The 17068-nt window shown below is 37.9% G+C and overlaps 1 protein-coding gene and 1 pseudogene across 1 annotated transcript in view; one reads left to right on the top strand and one right to left on the bottom strand.

The window, feature by feature from the left end:
* The window catches only part of LOC111155545 (coiled-coil domain containing 3), a 115384-nt gene that overhangs the window by 9532 nt on the left and 88784 nt on the right, over positions 1-17068 (bottom strand). The gene's annotated exons all lie outside the window — the stretch shown is intronic.
* Positions 15245-16480, top strand: LOC111155508 (annotated as a pseudogene).

Genomic DNA, 17068 nt, shown 5'->3' with positions numbered 1-17068 from the left:
AAAACAGATAATCACGTCAAAAAATGGGCAGAAGACATGAACAGACACTTCTCCAAAAAAGACATAAAAATGGCTAACAGACAATGAAAAAAATGTTCATCATCATTAGCCATCAGGGAAATTCAAATCAAAACCACATTGAAATACCACCTTGCACCAGTTAGAATGGCCAAAATTAACAAGACAGTAAACAACATGTGTTGGAGAGGGCATGGAGAAAGGGGAACCTTCTTACACTGTTGGTGGGAATGCAAGTTGGTACAGCCACTTTGGAAAACAGTGTGGAGATTCCTTAAGAAATTAAAAATAGAGCTACCCTATGACCCTGCAATTTCATTACTGGGTATTTACCCTAAAGATACAGATGCAGTGATAAGAAGGGTCATCTATACCCCAATGTTCATAGCAGTAATGGCCACAATTGCCAAACTGAGGAAAGAGCCAAGATGCCCTTCAACAGACAAGTGGATATAGAAGATATGGTTCATATATACAATGGAATATTATACCTCCATCAGAAAGGATGAATACCCAACTTTTGTATCAACATGGACGAGTCTGGAGAAGATTATGCTGAGTGAAATAAATCAAGAAGAGCAAGTCAATTATCATATGGTTTCACTTACTTGTGAAGCATAAGAAATAACATGGAGGACATTAGGAAAAGGAAAGGAAAAGTGAATTGGGGGAAATTGGAGGGAGAGATGAACCATGAGAGACTGTGGACTCTGAGAAACAAATGGAGGGTTTTGGAAGGGGGGGTGGGAGGATGGGTGAGACTGGTGGTGGGGATTTTTTTTTTTTACTATAATTTTATTTTTCAGTGTTCCAAGATTCATTGTTTATGCACCACACCCAGTGCTCCATGCAATATGTGCCTGGTGGTGGGTATTAAGGAGGGCATATATTGCATGAAGCACTGGGTGTGGTGTATAAACAAAGAATCTTAAAACAGTGAAATAATTAAATTTAAAAAAGAAAAATAAAGGAATAGAGGAATTACAAAACAACCAGCAAACCATTAACAAAATAGCAATAAGTACATATCTATCAATTATTAAATGTAAATGGCCTAAATGTTCTAATCAAAAGGAATGGTTTAATGGATCAAATACATAACCCATCTATGTGCTGTGCTGCCTACAAAAGACCCGCTTCAGCTTTGAGAACACACAGACAAAAGTGAAAAGATGGAAAATGATACCCATGTAAGTGGAAACTAATGGAAAAATGGGTAACTACATGGTTATCAGAAAAATAGACTTTAAGAGAAAGGCAATAATAAACATAGATCATGATATAATGATAAAGGAATCAATTCATCAAAGGGATATAACGTCTGCAAATATTTATGTACCCTACAGAGGAGCGCCTAAATATATAAAAGAAATAATAGACCTAAAGAGATAAATAGTCATATAATAATAGGGGTCTTTATTATCCTTCCATCAAAAATGAATAGACTAGGGGCGCCTGGGTGGCTCAGTGGGTTAAAGCCTCTGCCTTCGGCTCAGGTCATGATCCCAGGGTCCTGGGATCGAGCCCCACATCGGGCTCTCTGCCTACTTGTGATCTCTATCAAATAAATAAATAAAATCTTTTTAAAAAAATCTTTAAAAAAAATGAGTAGACTATGTAGACAGAAAAATAAGGCAACATTGAACTTAAACTGCATGTTAAACCAGATGGACCTAAGCAATATATATAGACCATCTCATCCAGAAACCACAGAATATATATTCTTCTGAAATGCACATAGAACATTCTCCATGATCAACCCTGTATTATTTTTTAAAATTTCAGTGTTCAGATTAAACTGCTTTTCTAACCAAAATGATATTAATTACAAGAAAAAAATGGAAAATTCACAAATATGTGGAGATTAAACATGCTGCTGACAAAACAAAAGTAAACATGCTGACCAAAGGTAATCAAAACCAAACCAAACAAAAACATGCCAAAACTTACAGAATGCAGTAAAATCTGAGAAACAAGAAACTTCAAATAAACAACCTAATTTTACACCTCAAGGAACTAAGAAAGGAAGAAAATACAAAGTACAAAGTTAGTGAAAGGAAAGAAATAATAAAGATCAGACCAGAAATAAATGAATTAGAGAATAAAAAGACAACAAAAAAAGATTAGTGAAACAGATCAGTAACCAAAGAGATGTTTCAACTTTTACCACAGAAATTGAACAATGAAAAGATATGGATAAATTCCTTGAAACATAAAACCTACCAAGAGTGATTCATGAGTAAATAGAATATCTGAACAGATTACTGGCAAGGAGATTGAATCAGTCATCTTTAATCACCACCCCGCCCCCAGAAGTCCAGAACCGTATGGCCTCAGTAATGAATTCTACCAAACATTTAAAGAAATATTTATACCACACCTTGTGCAAACCTTGATACTGAATCTGACAAGGACACTACAGAAAACAAATTATAGGTCAATATCCCTGATGAACATTTGTGAAAAAATCCTCAACTTACTAGCAAATTAAATTAAACATAAGATCATATACCACAATCAAATAGGATTTATTCCAAGGATACAAAGGTGGTTCAACATCTGTAAATCCATCAGTGTGATACATTAATAAAATGAAGGATAAAAACCATATGATCATCTCAACATAGAACTAGAAATTGACAAAATTTAACATCCCTTCATGATTAAAAACTCTCAGTATTACAAAGGGAATATACCTCAATATAATAAAGGCCATACATGAGAAGCTCATAGCTAACAACACACTCAGTGTTGAAATGCTAAAAGATTTGCCCCAAGATGAGCAACAACACAGGGATGCCCACTCTCACCACTTTTAAGTCCTAACTATAGCAATTAGACAAAAAGAAAAGGCATTCAAATTGGGGTAGAAAAAACTGTCTATTTACAGGGGACATAATAATTACATTTAGGAAAAAGAATTACATTTAGAAAACCCTGAAATGCCATAAAAAAACTGTTAGAATAAAAAAGTTCTGTAAAATTTCAGGAGATATTAATTATCAGCTATGTTTCCATGCTCTAATAAACTATCAGAAATAGAAATTAAGAAAGCCTATTTACAACTGCACCAAAGGGTATATAAAATCTAGGAATAAATTTAACCAAGGAGGTAAAAGACCTGTACACCAAAACACTATAAAATTAAATTCAGTCCCTATCTAAATTCTAATGAAATTTTTTACAGAAATGGAATAATCATAAAGTTTGTATGTAACCACAAAAGTCTCTGAATAACCAAAACAATTCTAAACAAAGATGGAACAACACATTTCCTAATTGCAAACTGTATCACAAAACAACAGTAGTCAAATAGTATGATACTGGCATAAAAACAGACACACAGATCAATAGAAGAGAGTCCAGAAACAAACCTATGCATATACTATCAATTTACAACAGGGAGAGAAGAATATATAGTAGGGAGAAGACAGTTTCTTCGATAAAGGGTGCTGAGAAACCTGGAGCCCCATCTTACACCGTAAACAAAAATTCACTCAAAATGAATTAAAATACTTAGATGAAAAACTTGAAAATAAAAAATTCCTGAAAGAACACAAAGGGTAAGCTCGTAGACACTGGTCTTGGCAATGAATTTTTGGATTTAACACCAAAACAGAAAAGCAACAAAATCAAAAGTAAAAAGTGGGACTCCATCAAACTAAAAAGCTGTACAGCAAAAGAACCATGAACAGAAGGAATAAACCACCTAGACTGGGTAGATGGTGGAGTACAAGGATCCTGAACTCAACTTGCCCCACAGACACACAGAGACAACCACATGTATTGCAACTCTCCCTGAAAAACAGGTAGAGCAGATCCTCCACAGTTAGTTATAGAGAGAAGGCCATACTGAAAGGGGTAAGAAGGAGTAGAAATGCAGCCAGGAACTAAAACCCTGGTGCAACCAACCACAAAATTAAGGAATATCACAAGCATGGAAAAGAGAGGGTATCACACTCCACATGGGGGCACTAAGCCCCTGCCCTAGGGACTCACACTAGGAAAACAAATCCCCATAATGTCTGGCATTGAAAGTCAGTGGGTGTTTTTTTTTTTATTTTTAATTTTTTATTAACATATATTATTAGCCCCAGGATAGACAGCATTCCAACTAACTCAGCCCAAACAGTTTGAAAAGCACCTAGGATATATGTGAAAAAAATCTGTTGACTAATTTTAAGATGAGGGCCAGAAGTGCAGCCACCTGCAGATTTCTCCAGGAACAAAAGTGCTGACAGGTACTGTTTTTCCTGCCCTTCCCCAGCCTAGGCAGCCTGACACTTGGAGAGAGTTAACACTGGCTGTCACATCTACCTTGCTAGCACTGCAAACCTCACCCCAGCAGGCAGTCCTCCAAAGTGGCTCCTGCACCACCACACCCAGCAGGCAGCTCTGGATGGGACTGGCACCTTTCCAAAGTGACTCCTGCCCTGTGGGGGTTATCTAACACCACACCAGTATACCCACAACTACTGCAGCCAAGCCTCTCACTGGCTGTGCAGGGAGCAAGCCTTATGCCTCAGTATACTCACAGCTGTCCTAGTATTAAGTCCTAATGGTAAGTACCTAGTGGTAACTCAGGTTAAGTGCCAACCCCACCCACCAGCCAGCCAGCCTCTAAATTGCACATAGGAAGGAACACCTGTACACCAGTGTGCCCATGGCATGTAAAGTAGGTCACTGCAGCCAGCTGAGCTGAGGGCCAACTCCACTTATGAGCTTGCTCACATCAATCATAGTTCAGCCACAACAAGAGCACATATACAGCCCACACAGGGGACACCCCTGGAGCACCTGCTTCTAGTGACCAGAGGGAACAAGACCACAGGGCACTATAGGATCCCATATACTATTTTCAAAACTTTATTTGGCCTACCTAATACAAAAAAGAAGCACAGAGAGACAAAATGAGGAGACAGAGACATGTATCTCAAATTAAAAAAAAAAATCACAGTAAAAGACCAAAATGATTATCTGTTTTTGTGTGTGTTGAGTTTGAGGAGTTCCTTATAGATCTTGGATATCAGCCATTGAGATACCACCTTACACCAGTTAGAATGGCCAAAATTAACAAGACAGTAAACAACATGTGTTGGAGAGGATGTGGAGAAAGGGGAACCCTCTTACACTGTTGGTGGGAATGCAAGTTGGTGCAGCCACTTTGGAGAACAGTGTGGAGATTCCTCAAGAAATTAAAAATAGAGCTTCTCTATGACCCTGCAATTGCACTACTGGGTATTTACCCCAAAGATACAGATGTAGTGAAAAGAAGGGCCAATGTTCATAGCAGCAATGGCCACAGTTGACAAACTGTGGAAAAGACCAAGATGTCCTTCAACGGACGAATGGATAAAGAAGATGTTGTCGTATATACTATGGAGTATTATGCCTCCATCAGAAAGGATGAATACCCAACTTTTTTGTCAACATGGACGGGACTGGAAGAGATTATTCTGAGGGAAATAAGCAGAGAGAGTCAATTATCATATGGTTTTGCTTATTTGTGAAGCATAAGGAATAACACGGAGGACATGGGGAGATGGAGATGAGAAGGGAATTGGGGGAAATTGGAGGGGGAGATGAACCATGAGAGACTGTAGACTCTGAGGAACTAAATGAGGGTTTTGGAGGGGAGGGGGCTGGGAGGTTGGGTGAGCCTAGTGGTGGGTATTGTGGAGGGCATGTATTGCATGGAGCACTGGATGTGGTACATAAACAATGAATTCTGGAACACTGAAAAAAAAGTTAAAAAAAAAAAAGAGCAAACTGAAACAGATAAGTAATTATGGTTGATAAAGATACTCACTGGACTTGAGGGAAAAGTAAATGAACTCAGTGAGAACTTCTACAATGGGACAATATAAAACAGAGCCAAAGAATAAGCTAACGGAATTGAAAAGTACACTAGAAGGAATCAACAAGAGATTAGAGGATGCCGAAGAATGGATCAACTTACTGGAAGATGGAGTAATGGAAAGTAATCAAGCTGAGCAGCCAAAAGATAAAAGTATATTATAGGAGAAGGGAAGATGGCAGCAGGCAGAGGACCCTTAGTTTGCCCCACCCCAAGAATACAACTAGGTAATTATCAAATCATCCTACATACCCCAGAAATAAACCTGAAAACTGGCAGAACAAACTCCATAACTAAAGGTAGAGAAAAGGCCACATTGAAGAAGATGGAAAGTGCAGAGACATGGTTTGGAGAGAGAAACAAATAGTCATCACCATGGACACGGATAAGGGTGAAAGACAGGAGTGCATAGGGGAAATTAATCCCCACAGCAAGTGGCTTAGAAAGCGAGAGAGGCCAAATTTTCTGATTTTTGGCAACCCATGGGCTTAAAGTTCGGAGTTTTAAAGGTCATTGGGCTTTGCTTTGAGAGAGCCCAGATTCTGCTCTTGGAGTAAAGACAGGGCAAACAGCCCACAACATATAGCACGGAAACTGATCTGAAGAGCATCTGGGAACACAGTGGGAGGTTATTTGTACATCTCTGAGTGCATCCCAGAGAGGCAGCATTCATAGAGACATCCCTCACAGGGAACAAAGGAACTGGCAGATGCCATTTCCCTCCCTGGTCCCACAGCATAACCACAGGACCACCTGCAGGAATCAGTGTAGTGCAGACACTGGCTGGCTACTTTGCTTACACCAAACTTCCCCCCACCCACTCCAGTGGAAGTGCCTTCCCAGTCATGATTGCATTAGTCCCAGCATGACAGGCCCTGTTCCCCAGAAGATCAACCCAAACCCTTACCCACACCATGTTTCCTGACCCAGGAACTTTGCAGGACATCAGTTCTGACAGTGGTGGTGACAAATTTCATTTCACTAGCAGGCCAGAACACAGCTAATTAAAAATTGCCTCATTCAGTCCAGGGACAAAACATTGCCCACACATAGAGCCTCTGCAGGTGACTGGCTTGAAAGATAAAGGGGCAAGTGCTAAACAACACAGTGCACACAGCACACACTGGAGATACTCCCTGAAGGTAATCCCTGAGGAATAAGGAATACTATATATCAGGGAACTACAGAATTTCTCCATAAAGCCATTACCCTCAAGAACAGGAGATCTAGCTGACTTTCCTGACAAAGAAGCAGGCACAGAGACTTAGACAAAATGAGAAGACAGAGGAATTTGTCCCAAATGAAACATCAGGACAGGACCACAACCAGAGACATATGTGAAACAGGCGTAAAATGCTTAATAGAGAATTTAAGTAATAATCAAGAAGATAGTCACAGGGCTTGAGAAAAGAGTAGAAGGCATCACTGAGACCAACAAACATAGAGATGAATAACATAGCAGGGATAAAGGACTTAATCAACAAAATGAGAAACATGTTTGGTGAAGAGAACAGCAGGCTGGAAGAAGTAGAGAAATAATGACCTAGAAATCAGAGTAATGGAAAGTAATCAAGCTGAATGAAAGAGAGAAATTTATGCAAAATGAGAATACTCAGGCAACTCAATGACTGACTTCATCAAATGCAGTAATATTCACATTATAGGAGTACCCAAGGAAGAGAGAGAAAAGGAGCCAGAGAGTTTATTTGAAGAAATAAGAGCTGAAATTTCCCTTATCTGGGGAAACAATCAGATATCCAAATCTAGGAGGCACACAGAACCCCCAACAAAATCAACAAAGGCAGATCCATACCAAAACATATTGTAATTAAAATGGCAAAATATAGTGACAAAAAATATTAAAAGAAGCAAAGGAAGACAGTAATACACAAAAGAAACCTCTTAAGGCTAGCAGGGGATTTTGCAGCAGAAACTTTCAAAGCAGAAGAGAGTGGCATGATATATTCAAAGTACTGAATGGGAAAAACTGCAGTCAAGAATACCCTATCCAGCAAGGATATTACACAGACTAGAAGGAGAGATAAAGAGCTTTCTAGACAAACAAAAACTAAAGGAGTTCATGACCTGCAAGAAATACTAAGGGGGATTCTTTGAGTAGAAAGGAAATCCAGGAGTGATAGTATAAAGGTAGGAAACACAAAAGCCAGGAGGGAAAAAATGAGTGTTTCTGTAAAAAATAAAGGAACTCACAAAATAAAAGATTTTTAAATATGAAGCCATATACCAAAAACATGGAGAGGAGTAAACAATGGGTTCAAACGTAAACAACCCTCACCTTAATATAGACTGCTATGTACAGAAAGTGTTACATAAAAACCCAACCACAAACCAAAACCACTAATAAGGGGCACCTAGGTGAGTTGAGCATCCAAATTATGATTTTGGCTCAGGCCATGATCTCAGGGTTGTGAAATCAAACCTCAAGTCAGGCTCCTTACTCAGCAAGGAATCTGCTTAAAATTCTCTCTCTCCCTTTCCCTCTGCACTCCCCCCCACCCCAGTAGCACTCTCTGTCTCTCTAATTTTTTTTTAAAAACCACAAATAAGGGGGCACCTGGGTGGCTCAGTGGGTTAAGCCTCTGCCTTCAGCTCGGGTCATGATCTCAGCGTCCTGGGATCGAGCCCTGCATTGGGCTCTCTGCCCAGCTAAGAGCCTGTTTCCCCCCCCCCCCCCCCCGCCTGCCTCTCTGCCTACTTGTGATCTCTCGCTCTCTCTGTCAAATAAATAAATAAAATAAAATAAAAAAAAAAACAAAAAAAACCCACAAATAAATATGTAACGAATAAGAAAAAAAATCTAAACAAGAAAGGATGAGAGAAAATCTTCAGAAACAACTGCAAAACAAGTAATGGCTATAAATACATATCTTTTGGGTGTCTGGGTGGCTCAGTGGCTTAAGCCTCTGCCTTCAGCTCAGGTCATGATCTCAGGGTTCTGGGATTAAGTCAGGCCCTCTGCTCAGCAGGGAGCCTGCTCTCTCCTGACCCGCCTACCTCTCTGCCTACTTGTGATCTCTCTGCAAATAAATAAATAAAACCTTTTAAAAAAATAAAAATAAATACATATCTATCAAAAATTACTTTGAATGTAAATCCTCCAATCAAAAGACAAAGGGTGAGAGGAGGGATAAAAACAATTAAAGACCCATCTATATGCTGTCTACAAGGGACACATTTTAGACCTAAACCCACCCACATATTGAAGGTGAGGGGATGGAGAAATATTTATCATGCAAATGGATGTCAAAAGAAAGCCAGCCTAGCCAATCTTACATCAGACAAAATAGACTATTTTTGTGATCATTTTTAAATTTAAATTCAATTAACCAACAGATAATACATCATTAGTTTCAGATGATAAAACAGATATGTCTCCAAAGGCAAAGGAAACAAAAGCCAAAATAAACTTTTGGGACTTCATCAAAATCAAAAGCTTCTGCACAGCAAAGGAAACAGTCAAGAAAACAAAGAGGCAACCCACGGAATGGGAGAAGATATTTGCAAATGACAGTACAGACAAAAGGTTGATATCCAGGATCTATAAAGAACTCCTCAAACTCAACACACACAAAACAGAGAATCATATCAAAAAATGGGCAGAAGATATGAACAGACACTTCTCCAACGAAGACATACAAATGGCTATCAGACACATGAAAAAATGTTCATCATCACTAGCCATCAGGGAGATTCAAATTAAAACCACATTGAGATACCACCTTACACCACTTAGAATGGCCAAAATTAGCAAGACAGGAAACAACATGTGTTGGAGGGGATGTGGAGAAAGGGGAACCCTCTTACACTGTTGGTGGGAATGCAAGTTGGTGCAGCCTCTTTGGAGAACAGTGTGGAGATTCCTCAAGAAATTAAAAATAGAACTTCCCTATGACCCTGCAATTGCACTACTGGGTATTTACCCCAAAGATACAGATGTAGTGAAAAGAAGGGCCATCTGTACCCCAGTGTTTATAGCAGCAATGGTCACGGTTGCCAAACTGTGGAAAGAATCAAGATGCCCTTCAACGGACGAATGGATGAGGAAGATGTGGTCCATATACACTATGGAGTATTATGCCTCCATCAGAAAGGATGAATACCCAACTTTTGTAGCAACATGGACGGGACTGGAAGAGATTATGCTGAGTGAAATAAGTCAAGCAGAGAGTCAATTATCATATGGTTTCACTTATTTGTGGAGCATAACAAATAGCATGGAGGACATGGGGAGTTAGGAGAAGGCAGTTGAGGGAAATTGGAAGGGGAGGTGAACAATGAGAGACTATGGACTCTGAAAAACAATCTGAAGGGTTTGAAGAGGTGGGGGGGTGGGAGGTTGGGAGAACCAGGTGGTGGGTATTAGAGAGGGCACAGATTGCATGGAGCACTGGGTGTGGTACAAAAACAATGAATACTGTTATGCTGAAAATAAATTAAAAAATGATTAAAAAAAACAGTGACTGTAACAAGAAACAAAGAAGGACATTAGATAATAATAAGAATTATAAATATTTATGCACCAACATGGGAGGACTCAAATTTATAAAAACAGTTACTAACAAAGGAGCAAGTTGATAACACAATAATAGTAGGGGACATTAACACCCCACTTAAATCAATAGACAGATCATCTCAACAGAAGATCAATAAGAAAACAATGGCTTTTCAAGTACACAGGGAACATTCTCCAGAATAGATCACATATTAGCCCACAAAACAACCCTCAACAAATTCAGGAAGACTGAAGTTATATAAGCCGTCTTTTCTGACCACAATGCTATGAAACTAGAATTCAACCACAAAAGAAAATCTGTAAAGACCACAAATAAATGCTATTAAACAATCAATGGGTGAAGTGGGAAATAACAGAAGAAATAAAGTACATGGAAACAAATGAAAATTTTTAAAAATAGTTCAAAACCTTTGGGATGCAGTGAAAGTGGTACAAAGAGGGAAGTTTATAGCAATAGAAGCCTACCTCAAGAAGCAAGAAAAATCTCAAACAACCTAACCATACACCTAATGGAGCTAGGAAAAGAACAACTAAACTGAACAGAAAAGAGAAAATAATAAAGATTAGAGTAGAAATAAGTTATACAGAAACTAACAAAACAATAGAACAGATCAATAAAATTGAAAAACTTCTAGGCAGACTTACCAGGAAAAAAAAAGAGAAAGGACTCAATAAAATCACAAATGAGAAGAGTAGTAATAACCAATACCACAGAAATACACTTATAAGAGGATATTATTAAAAAAAAAAAACACCATATGCCAACAAGTTGGACAACCTGGAAGAAATTGATGAATTTCTAGAAACACAAACTATCAAAACCGAATTAGGAAGAAATAGAAAGTTTAAAAAGACTGATAACCAGCAAAGAAATTCAATCAGGAATGAAAAAACTCGCAAACAAAACTCTAGGACCAGACAGCTTCAAAAGCAAATTCCATACATTTAAAGAAGAATTAATACCCATCCTTCTCAAACTATTCCACAAAACAGAAAAGGAAGGGAAACTTCCAAATTCATTCTATGAGGCCAGCATTACCCTGATACCAAAACCAGATAAAGTCACCACTCAAAAGGATAACTATAGGCCAGTATTTCTGATGAATATAAATGCAAAAATCCTCAAAAGGGGCACCTGGGTGGCTCAGTCAGTTAAGTGTCCAACTCTTGGTTTCAGCTTAAGTCAAGTTCTCAGGGTCATGAGATCAAGCCCTGTGTTTGGCTCCATGCTCAGCAGTCTGCTTGAGATTCTCTTTCCCTCTGCCCCTGCTCCCATCTCATATAAATAAATGTTTAAAAAATCCTCAACAAAATACTAGCAAACCAAACACAATACATTAAAAAAATTCATTTGCCACAATCAAATGGGATTCATTCCTGGGCTGCAAGTATGGCTGAATATTTGCAAGTCAATGTGATAGATCACATCAGTAAGAGAAAGGATAAGAACCATATGATCATTTCAATAGATGTGGAAAAGCATTTGGCAAAGTACAACACCCATTCATGGTAAAAACCCTTAACAAAGTAGGTTTAGAGAGAACGTACCTCAAGATTATAAAGGCCCGATACGAACAAGTCACAGCCAACACCATCCTCAATTGGGAAAAACTGACCTACCCTAAGGTTAGGAACAATAGAGGAATATCCACTTTCACCACTTTTATTCAGCATAGTACTGGAAATTCTGGCCACAGCAATCAGACAACAAAAAGGAATAAGAGACATCCAAATCAACAAAGAATTAATAAAACTTTAACTATTTGCCAATGACATGATATTTAGAAAACCCAAGACTCCACCAAAAAACAGATGAACTGACACAAATTCATTGAAGTCACTGGGTACAAAATCAATGTACAGAAATCTGTTGCATTTCTATACACCAATAACAAAGCAGCAGAAATAGAAATCAAACAACCATGCCATTTTCAAGCATACCAGAAACACTAAGATACCTACGAATAAACCTAACCCCAAATAGGTAAAAGACCTGTATTCTAAAAACTAAAATACTGATGAAAGAAATTGAAGATGACACAAAGAAATGGAAAGACATTCCATGCTCATGGACTGGAAGAAAAATATTGTTAAAATGTCTACACTGCCCAAAGCAATCTACACATATAATGCAATCCCTATCAAAATGCCAACAGCATTTTTCACAGAGTTGGAACAAAAAACCCCAAAATGTGTGTGGAATCACAAAAGTCTCCCCAAATAGCCAAAGCAACCTTGAAAAAGAAAAGCAAGGCTGGAGATAGCACAATTCCAGACTTCCAGTTCTGTTACAAAGCTGTAGTAATCAAAACAGTATGACACTGGCACACACAAAAAAAGACACATAGATCAATGGAAAAGAAGAGAAGTCCCAGAAATAAACCCAGTATTACATGGCCAATCTTTGAGAAAGCAGGAAAGAATATCCATGGGAAAAATACTGTCTCTTCAATAAATGGTATTGGGACAACTAGACAACAACATGCAAAAGAATGAACCTGACCAGTGTCTTACACCATACTCAAAAAGAAATTAAAAATGGATTAAAGATCCAAATTCAAGACCTGAAACCATAAAAATCCTAGGAGAGACACAGGCAGTAACTTCTCTGATATTGGCCATAGCAACTTTTTTCTGGATAGGTCTCTTGGGGCAAGAGAAACAAAAGCAAAAATAAACTTTTTGGACTACATCAAAATAAGAAGCTTCTGCACAAAAAAGAAAAAACAAAACTAAAAGGAAACCTATGGAATGGGAGAAGATATTTGCAAATGACATATCCAGTAAATGGTTAGTATCCAAAATATATTAAAAAAAAACTGACAAAAATCTAACACCTCAAAAACAGTCCAGTTTAAAAATGGGCAGGAGACATGAACAGACATTTCTCCAAAAATGACATCCAGATGGCCAACAGACAAATGAAAAAATGCTCAACATCACTCATCATCAGGGAAATACAAATCAAAACCATGATATCACCCCACAGCTGTCAGAATGGCTAAAGTCAACAACACAAGAAACAGCAGGTGTTGGCAAGGATGTGGAGAAAAAGGAACCCTCTTTCACTGTTGGTGAGAATGAAAACTGGTGGTGTCGCTACTATGGAAAACAGTATGAAGGTTCCTCAAAATGTTAAAAATAGAACTACCTTATGATTCAGCAATCATACTACTCATACTGAAAGCATACCAGAACACTAATTCAAAAGGATACCTGTACCCCTATGTTTATAGCAACATTATTTATAATAGCTGAGATATGGAAGCAGCCTAAGTGTCCATCAATTGCTGAATGGATCAAGAGGATGTGAGATCAATATATACATACATCTATGTATGAGTAATATTGAATATTATTCAGCCACCAAAAGGAATGAAATCTTGCCATTTACAACAACACAGAGCTAGAGAATATTATGCTAAGTGAAAGAAATCATTCAGGGAAGAACAAATACCATATGATTTCACTGATGCGGAATTTAAGAAATGAGCAAAGGGAAGAAAAAGATTCAAACTAATACATTCTTAACTAGAGAACAAACTGATGGTTACCAGAAGGGAGGTGGGGGGTGGGAAGGAAATGTGTTAAACAGGTGATGTGGATTAAGAAGTGTACTTGTTGGGAAGGAGCTGGTGATGTATGCAATTGGTAAAGCACTCTATGTACACCTGAAACTAACAAAATAAAAGCTTAAGAGAATATTAAAAACGGGTAGGTTAAAGAGACCTCTGTGACCTCATCAAGCATAATAACATTCCCGTTCTAGGGGTCCCAGGAGGAGAAGAGTGAGACAAAGGAGCAGAAAACCTATCTGAAGAACTAATAGCTACCAACTTCCCTAATCTGGGGGAGGAAACAGAAATCCAGGTCCAGGAAACACAGACCACCCCTAATAAGATGAATTCAGTGAGGTCCACACCAAAACACATAATAATTCAAATAACTAAGATTAAATGTAAAGACAAAAACTTAAAAGCAATAAAAGAAAAATAGTTACATATAAGGGAAACTCCCTGAGGCTATCATGTGATTTATCAGCAGAAACTTTGCAGTCCAGAAGAGAGTGGCACAACATTTTCAAAGTGCTGAAAGCAAAATACCTACAGCAAAGAATACTCTGACAAGTTTATTTAATTGGAGAAGAAAAGGCCATAACTAGAAGAAAGTTACAAAAGGAAAAAAAAATTGAAAGGTAAAAGCAAACACATAGAAAAAGTAATAGATTTATTACTTATAAAGGCAGTATAGAGGTGAACACACAAAACTAGTAAAATTACATCTACAAAATTTAGTCAGGAGATACTCAAAAATATGTAAAGTGTGACATATACATAAAATGTGGAGACAGCAATAAAAATTGGGTTCTTTTAGAATGGGTTCAAACTTAAGTGACCAGCCACTAAACATAGACTGCTATATACATAAGACATTATACATAAACCAGAGGGTAACCAAAAACCTGTAACAGATACAAAAATAAATAAATAAGGAAATACATAATAGAAAGGAAACATGGGAGCCAACCATAACTGTAAAGGAAACCATCAACCCACAAGGCAGGAGAGCAAAAAAGAAAAACAGATTTACAAAACAACCAGATAACAATGAATAAAATGGCAACCAGTATATACTTATCAATAATTACTTTAAATATAAATGGACTCAAGACATACAGACCAAAAGGATTAAAAAAACAAGACCCATCTGCATGCTGCTTATGTGAAACTCACCTTACACCTAAAGACACAGACTGAAAGTAAAGGATGAGAAAAGAGCTGCTGGTTGTGCACGAGGTTCTCTAAGTTCACTCCCAAGTGCATCTGCAATTCAAAATGTCACTCTCATCCCCCCAAACTATGCCCTCCAACCCCAGTAACCCCAGAGCCTTCCTTGACATGGACACTAGAGGTGAATAAGTTGGTTGAATTGTCTCAGAATTGTTTGCAGATATTTACCCAAAACTGCAGAAAATTTTCACACATTGCATACAAGAGAAAAAGGCATTGGACCCACCACCAGGAAAACTCCATTTCCTAGGATGCCCTTAACATCAGATTATTAAGAAATTTATGATTCAGGGTAGAGACTTCTCAAATCAAATTGAGACAGATGGAGAAAGTATTTATGGTGCTAAATTTGAAGATGAAAATTTCTATTAGCATGATTTGGAAGGTTTTTCAAACATGGCAGATGCAAGCTACAATATAAGTGGTTCTCAGTTCTTCATCACAACCATCCTGACTCCTCACTTGGATAGGAAATATATGGTATTTGGCCATGTGATTAAAGGAATGGGTGTGGCAAGGATACTAGAAAATGTAGAAGTGAAAGGTGAAAAACCTGCAAAAGTAAATAACAGAAGACAAAAAATATTGGGAATACTTTTTTCAAATCTCAGAACTGGGAGATGGTTATTAAAAAAAATACAAAATTCCAGCCCCGCCAACTATCTCTCGCCTGCTTGTTATCTCTCTCTCTGTCAAATAAATAAATAAAATCTTTGGGGCGCCTGGGTGGATCAGTGGGTTAAAGCCTCTGCCTTTGGCTCAGGTCATGATCCCAGGGTCCTGGGATTGAGCCCTGCATCAGGCTCTCTGCTCAGCAGGGAGCCTGCTTCCCCCACCCCCTCTGCCTGCCTCTCTGCCTACTTGTAATCTCTGTCAAATAAATAAGTAAAATCTTTTAAAAAATACACAAAAGTTTTAAGATATGTGGAGGATTCAAAGACTGTTATTGAGCCAGTGGATAGATCAAAGCGGTAACCTATAGCTTTAAGCGGCATGCTGAATATTGGTGCTTGTAAACTGAACATGTCAAATTGGCAGGGAGCCATCGACATTTGTTTGGAGGCACTTGAAATAGACCCATTCAATACCAAAGCACTGTACCGTAGAGCTCAAGGATGGCAAGGATTAAAAGACTATGATCAAGCACTGGCTGATCTTAAGAAAGCTCAGGAGATAGCACTGGAAGATAAAGCTATCCAGGCAGAACTGCTGAAAGTCAAACAAAAGATAAAAACATAGAAAGAGAAAGAGAAGACCGCATATGCAAAAATGTTTGTCTAATAAATTCAGTTTTATTTAGATATGCACTGATTCTTGTACAAAGGCAATAAGAAAATTTAAATGTTTTTGCCTGTTACATATGATCTCAGAAAATCTGAAAAGACTAATTACTAATAACAAAATTCAATGGGTAATCAAAAAATTCCAGACCAGAAGGCTTAACATGTGAATTCTATCAACATTTAAAGGATAGTTAATACCTATCTTTCTCAAACTGTTCCAAAAAGTCCAGAACAGAAAAGCTGTTCCACAAGTCCAGCATTCCACAAGGCCAGCATTACCCTGATATAATCTGTAAGGCCAGCATTACCCTGATACCAAAACAAGACAAAGACACTCCAAAAAAACATAATTAGACCAATATCCCTAATGAACATAGATGTAAAAATCCTCAACAAAATATTAGCAAACCACATTCAATAATATATTAAAAGGTTCATTCAAAATAATCAAGTGAGATTTATTCCCAGGAAGTAAGGATGGGTCAATAAATCCCAATCAATCAAAGTGATAGACCACATTAACAAAATGCAGGATAAAAAGCATATGATCATTTCAATACATGCAGAAAAAGATTTGGACAAAATT

Source organism: Enhydra lutris, unplaced genomic scaffold (genome assembly GCF_002288905.1).
Source record: "Enhydra lutris kenyoni isolate GAN:26980312 unplaced genomic scaffold, ASM228890v2 scaffoldscaffold42, whole genome shotgun sequence".
NCBI lineage: Eukaryota > Metazoa > Chordata > Mammalia > Carnivora > Mustelidae > Enhydra > Enhydra lutris.
The sequence above is the reverse complement of the archived record's forward strand: the minus strand, read 5'-3'. Positions and strand labels throughout refer to the sequence as shown.